Below are 6,837 nucleotides of genomic sequence, written 5' to 3'. Positions count from 1 at the left end.
TTTGCTGTGAACTGCTCTAAAAATAGTCTATTTTTAAAACATTTTAAAGAAACCATTGGTTTTTCAACTCTCTGCCTGCTAGGACTAATAATAATACCAATTAGAATTAAGCCAATGTACTTAAAATCCTTTACATCTAAACATGGTTTTTTTCAAAGCGATTTTGTCCATGTGCTTGGCCTCTACTAATCACAGCTTTGATGATGAACAAGACGTTTGTAAGCGTGAAGGCTTATTCTCATCCTTCCTTTTTACTGTGTCATCTTTAGTAGCTGACAGCCTTGCTTTAGTTGAATGCCTTTTCTGGTACATTTTTAAAAATTATAAATATTGAAATATTTCAACCTCTAGGAAAGCAGAGAAAATAATATAACAGACAGCTATATATCCACCACTAATTTAAAAAGAGATGTTGCCATTTTGCCATATCTGCTTCATTTGCATTTTTAAAAGACAAAGTACATTACACTTTTGATGGGACATATCACACACTATTTGTAAGCCTTATCACTGCGTGTACCATCTCTACTTTTTTTCCTTGCTCAGCAAACTCGTGAAAAACCAGCAACCCTGTTGGAGAAGATTCTTCTTGGTCCTGATCCCTTGTTCAAAGCAGTCTCTAAACTGAATTATAGAGAGCTGGTATCCAGTTCTTTCTTTAAGATCATGCAACCTAAAATTGCACTTAATTCCTCTTCAATAAAACATCATGACAATGAATTCATGACTACTTGGTCCATAGTCACACATAACTGTGGTTTTATCAGTTGGGTATCTTTTGTTTTAGTGTTTTTTTTTTTTTTTTCCTGCAGGGAAAGATTCACCCTGAGCTCACATCTATTGTCAATCTTCCTCTTTTTTTTTTCCCTCCACAAAGCCCCAGTGAATGGTTCTATACCCTAGTCCTTCTAGTTCTATGTGAGCCACCACCACAGCATGGCAACTGACAGACTAGTGGTGTGGTTCTGCGAATGAACCCAGGCCACCAAAGCAGTGAGAGCGCCGAACTTTAACCACTAGGCCATCAGGGCTGGTTCTGTTTTATTTTGTTTTAATGTAACCTTAACACACAGACAGAAAAGTGTATAAATTATAAGGGCATAGCCTGACAGCACCCAGATCACATGGTATCTTATTAAATGAGGGAGATGCTGTAATCCAGATACGGCCACAAAAACCTAAATACGGTTTAAGAACTCGCAGCATGTAATCTATAAATGCTACTTACTTAATGTTTGTGAGACATAAAATAATATAAATCCTTGTTTTATCAAAAGTAACATATAATAAAGATATGCACATGGGCACAAATGCACGTGAGTTAGTTAAGTATAAACTAGAAATAAATATAAAATTAATTTAATTTAATTAGTTTACTGCAAACCCTCCCACCTCCCTAAATTACCTAGCCCTATTACTTTTAATATCTTGTTAGACCTCTAAAGTAAGATTAATATTTACAGAAGCAGTAGCTATTATCCTGTATTAAAAAAGATATCTCCAAAGAAGATATACAGATGGCCAACAGACACATGAAAAGATGTTCAAAATCATTAACTATCAGGGAAATGCAAATCAAAACTACAATGAGATATCACCTGATGCCCGTCAGAATGGCTATAATTAACAAGACAGGAAACAACATGTGTTGGAGAGGATGTGGAGAGAAGGGAACTCTCATACACTGCTGGTGGGAGTGCAAACTGGTGCAGCCACTATGGAAAACAGTATGGAGATTCCTCAAAAAATCAAGGATAGAACTACCATATGATCCAGACATCCCACTGCTGGGTATTTATCCAAAGAACTTGAAAACACCAATTTGTAAAGGTACATGCACCCCTGTGTTCATTGCAGCGTTATTCACAATAGCCAAGACTTGGAAGCAACCTAAGTGCCCATCAAGGGACGAATGGATAAAGAAGCTGTGGTATATATACACAATGGAATACTACTCAGCCATAAGAAACGATGAAATCCAGCCATTTGTGACATCATGGATGGACATTGAGGGTATAATGCAAAGTGAAATAAGTCAGAGGGAGAAGGTCAAATACCGCATGATTTCCTTCATTAAGTAGTAGATAATAACAACAATAAACAAACACATAGGGACAGAGATTGGGTTGGTGGTTACCAGAGGGGAAGTGGGGAGGGAGGAGGGTGAAAGGGATAATTCGGTACATGTGTGTGGTGATGGGTTGTAATTAGTATTTTGGTGGTGAACATGATGTAATCTATGCAGAAATAGAAGTACAATGATGTACACCTGAAATTTTTACAATGTTACAAACCAATGTTACTGCAATAAACAAAAAATTTAAAAAAAATAAAAATAAATAAATAAATAAAAGACAAATTTTAGGTATAAATAATTATAATAATAATTAATTATAATAAATAATTATAATATAAAAATAAAATAATTATAATAATAAATAATTTAAAAATTACTAAAGTATCCTATAGAATTTTTACCTTGGTTTTACATTTATGTAAATGACCTGATTTTGCTTCAATACAGACACAGCATACAACAGCTTCCCGAGTTAATTTAGCTTATATTAAAGCCGGGCACCGGAAATGTCCAGAGCGGCTTTTACAGACCAACAAACATAAAGGTTGGGCCTGATTTTATTGCTGTCAGCAGAGTTGCATGGGCAAGAATCCACACACCAGGAAGAAGAGCCTGTAGGTCACTGAAAGGCCCTAGCGCATAGAACACCATAAGGAACTCACCACATCCTATTTGACGACGTCCCCATGGAATCAGCAGTGCTTTTTTAAAAATCAAGCAACAAATGAGAGTTTGACTAAGCTGTCCTTAGAATGGTAAATTTCATCCTAGCAATTGAGTTCATACAATTGACTAAACCAATACTCCCCAGTGTAAAGCATGTCTAATATTTCAAAAGTAGAGTTAAAATTCAACTGAATTGTGGCTAGCTCCAGCTGAAATAAAAATGAAGATGCTTAATTTTTTCCTTTTTTGGGGGAGGGTGGGGAGATTTCAAACATACAGAAAAGTTGAAAGAATGGTGCAATGAAAATCCATATCCTCTCCACCTAGATTAAACAATTGCTAATATTCTGCCATATTTGTGCCCTCTGTCTCTTTCTCTCAGTCTCTCTCTGTCTTGATAGATTGATCAATCCATAGATAGATAGATATGCAGTTACCTAATTTATGTTTATGTTTTGCTATGTCATTTGAAAGTGAGTTGTAGACATTGGGACCGGAGGACAGGTCATCCCTAAATATTCCAGCAGGAATTTTCTATGAATAGGAACGATCTCCTACATAACTACAGTACTATTATCACACCTATCACACCTAAACAAACTAATAATCATTCCATAATAACATCTATGTACAACCATATTCAAATTTCCTAAATTGTCCAAAAAATGTTTTTATAGCTGTTGTTGCTTCATCATTGCTTGTCACATTTTCTTCAGTCCTTTTGGTCCAGCAGTACTTTCACCCTTTTTTTTTCCTCAATGACCTTGGCTTTTTGATGCATCCAGGACAGTTGTCTTGTGGGGTGTTCCATTGTCTGGGTTTGCCTAGATTGTCTAATTGGTCTCTTGATGTCATTTAACTTTTTCTCCCTCCCCTGTACTTCCTGTGAACTGGAAGTCTGATCAACAGCCTTAATTTAGACTCAGATTAAATATTTTGGACAAGAAATACTTGATGGGTGATATTGTGTGCTTTTTGCATCACATTAGGAGGCACATATAGTCGGGTGGTCCCCCTATTTGTGAGGATAATTTCAATCACTTGATTAAAGTGATGACCACCACTCTTCATTTTAAAGGTACATTTTCTCTTTGCAATTCACAATTTATCTGTGGATGGTACTTTGGTGCCATGAAAATACTCTGTTCACTAATGATCTTTCACCTGATAGGTTTAGCATCTATTGATGATCGTTGATTGAATAAATTATTACAATTGGGGTTGAAAATGGGTGATTTTAAGAAAATGACTTTAATATTAGAGACTACATAAGTCAAGACCCTGACAAGAATTAGATACTTTCCCATGCTTCATGCTAAACTAACAGACAAAGCCTGTTTTTGCCAGGAAACTGCTGGTAATGGCTTAAAACACAAATAATGTGTGCTTCTTCTATCTCTCTGAGAGTCTGTCCTATAATTGATGTTCTCCTGTAAACCTCAGCTTATTTACTCTCTATATCAGCAAAGTCTTAGTTGAGTAGAAGAGTAAGCACAAGTATAGTCATAAAACTGTGAGGAAAGGCACAGTATTTGGGTTAAGAATAAACAAGCTACATTCTCTAGTTTAGAATACGTGTTTACGAAAGTCTTGGTTAAATAGTCCAAAGGAGATTTAATAATTAATAAAAACAGTCTATAAAGCACTCATACACCACCCCTCTCTCTCTATGAAAAATCTATAATTCATAATGTAATGTATTTTATTGGAACTTATGGAGGAGATGAGTCAGAACGTGGCAAACAGATTGAAAGGTACACTTGGATGAATCCAACTATAGCTCAACCCAAGCATTCATTTTACTTGGGGACATTTTGGGGGACACCTGATTACTCTGAGCTCACTCTAGTCCTTTCTTTCTTTTTTTTTTTTTTTTGTGAGGAGATCAGCCCTGAGCTAACATCGTGCTAATCCTCCTCTTTTTCCTGAGGAAGACCGGCTCTGAGCTAACATCTATTGCCAATCCTCCTCCTTTTTTTTTCCCCAAAGCCCCAGTAGAGAGTTGTATGTCATAGTTGCACATCCTTCTAGTTGCTGTATGTGGGACGCGGCCTCAGCATGGCAGCGTGTCGGTGCGCACTCAGGATCCGAACCCAGTGCCACCAGTAGCAGAGCACGCGCACTTAACTGCTAAGCCACGGGGCCGGCCCTCTAGTCTTTTCCTAAATCTAGTTAAACTGTGCTTAACATTTCCTAAAACATTCATGTGCACTCATAGAAGTGAAAAAACATGGGGGATTTTTAAAAAGTGCTAAAAGAAAAGGATAAACAATCAAAGTAATTATAAAAGTTAGCAAAGACCAAAACTTACATCTTTGGCATAAAAAATTAACCAGAACTATACACCCCAGATCTTATCAGTTTAAAATCCCGTAACTAAATGAACAACTCATGAACAATTAACAGAATGAAGTCACCTATGTTGCAAAATCATGAGAGGATTTATTAGTAAAGGGGAGAGGCCAACTCTACCTCTAAATAGTCAGTTGTCTAAAACAGAATTAAGGTTAAACTTTAAATACGCTTTTAGCAATAATAACTTCAAGGTTATTATGACAGAAAAAGAAGGTACAGTTCTTTCGAAATAGGAAATATTCTTTGTTAATAAATAAAAATATGAAAAATTCCTACTAGGCATAAGAGAAGGCATCAAATGGCTTAATTTCAGTAATTAACCAGCACTCTTAACAAAGTATTGGACTAATCTACATATTTTAGAAGAAATAATACTTACGTAAGTTAGAAATAAGAAAATCAGATTTCTTAGCACACTGTCATTTAGAGGAGAAGTAGGATAGAAGGCTGGAAAGGTACAATGGGGACCAGATAGGAAAAGCCTTGAGTTCTAAAGAGTTTGCACATTCTCCCATAGGTAGCAGGGAGCCAATGAGTGGTTTTGAGCAAGGTGACAATATGAAAAAGGCATTGTTGGGAGATGATTGGGAACAACTCTCTGAGAAATAATGACTAATTTGGAGCATCCAATATGTGCCAGGTTCTGGTGGATAATCTTTCTCGAAGCTTCACAGTCATTCTGCAAAGTGAACATTGTCCCTGTTTTACAAAGTGAAGAACAGGTTCACAGAGCACATATCTTACCAGAGGTCTCACTGCTGGCAAACTGTGGGACTAAGATCACAACAAGCACATTGACCCTGAAGCGGGCATTCTTTCCTCTACTCCAGGCAGTGGTGTGAAGAGAGTACCGGCCACAGCTAGCAGTGCAGAAACCCTGCCTTCTGTGCAGAGCCTGCTGGCCTGGCTGAGGACGAGGGCCGTAGGATTTCTGCTGTGGTTCCAGGGACAGTGGTGCAACTAGGGGTCCTCTTCCTCCTGCCCCATCCCTTGCCACTTTGCTAGCTGTGTGACCCTGCCTTCCCTCTAAACCTCTAAAGGCTTGGCAAAGGAATGAAGAAATAGACCACAAGATATACTTAGCCTACGTAAGATGGGAATTTCAGGGGTGAGGTATTTGGCTCTGACCCTCAAATGTGTCATTTAAAGATTTTTCTACTCTCACTTCCTTCTTACCTATCCAACTAGCATCACCACTGAAAGTCTACCTATCCAACTAGCATCACCACTGGAAGTCTACCTAGCCAACTACCATCACCACTGGAAGTCTACCTAGCCAACTACCGTCACCACTGGAAGTCTACCTAGCCAACTACCATCACCACTGGAAGAAGGCATGGGGCAGATTCATGCAAGGGAAAGAATTGGGAAGGGGAGAGATTTGTGGGAGTTGATAATGTTTTCTGGACTCAAAATATAGCTGGATTCAGAATATATAAAGAATATTACTTTAGAGGTTATTTAAGGAACGGAAATGGGGTTAGTGATCATTTCTGAGTAAAGTTACAAAATCATGTTCTGGTGTTTCTCAAACTTAAGTATGCATCTGAATCACCTGGGGCTTTTATTGGAATAAAGATTCTGATTTAGTAGGTCTGGGGAGGGGCCTGAGATTCTCCCACTTGGTGCCCATGCTGCTGGTCCAAGTGCACACTGTGAGTAACAAGGAGCCGGACTTCTGTAAAGGACAAACCTCTGTCAAATGGCTTCAGAAGGCCTTGGTGTGGAGCAAAGGTGAA

This window comes from Ceratotherium simum, chromosome 28, assembly GCF_057802395.1.
Source record: "Ceratotherium simum simum isolate JZ-2026a chromosome 28, ASM5780239v1, whole genome shotgun sequence".
NCBI classification, from domain to species: Eukaryota; Metazoa; Chordata; class Mammalia; order Perissodactyla; family Rhinocerotidae; genus Ceratotherium; species Ceratotherium simum.
Note: the sequence above shows the minus strand (reverse complement) of the source record.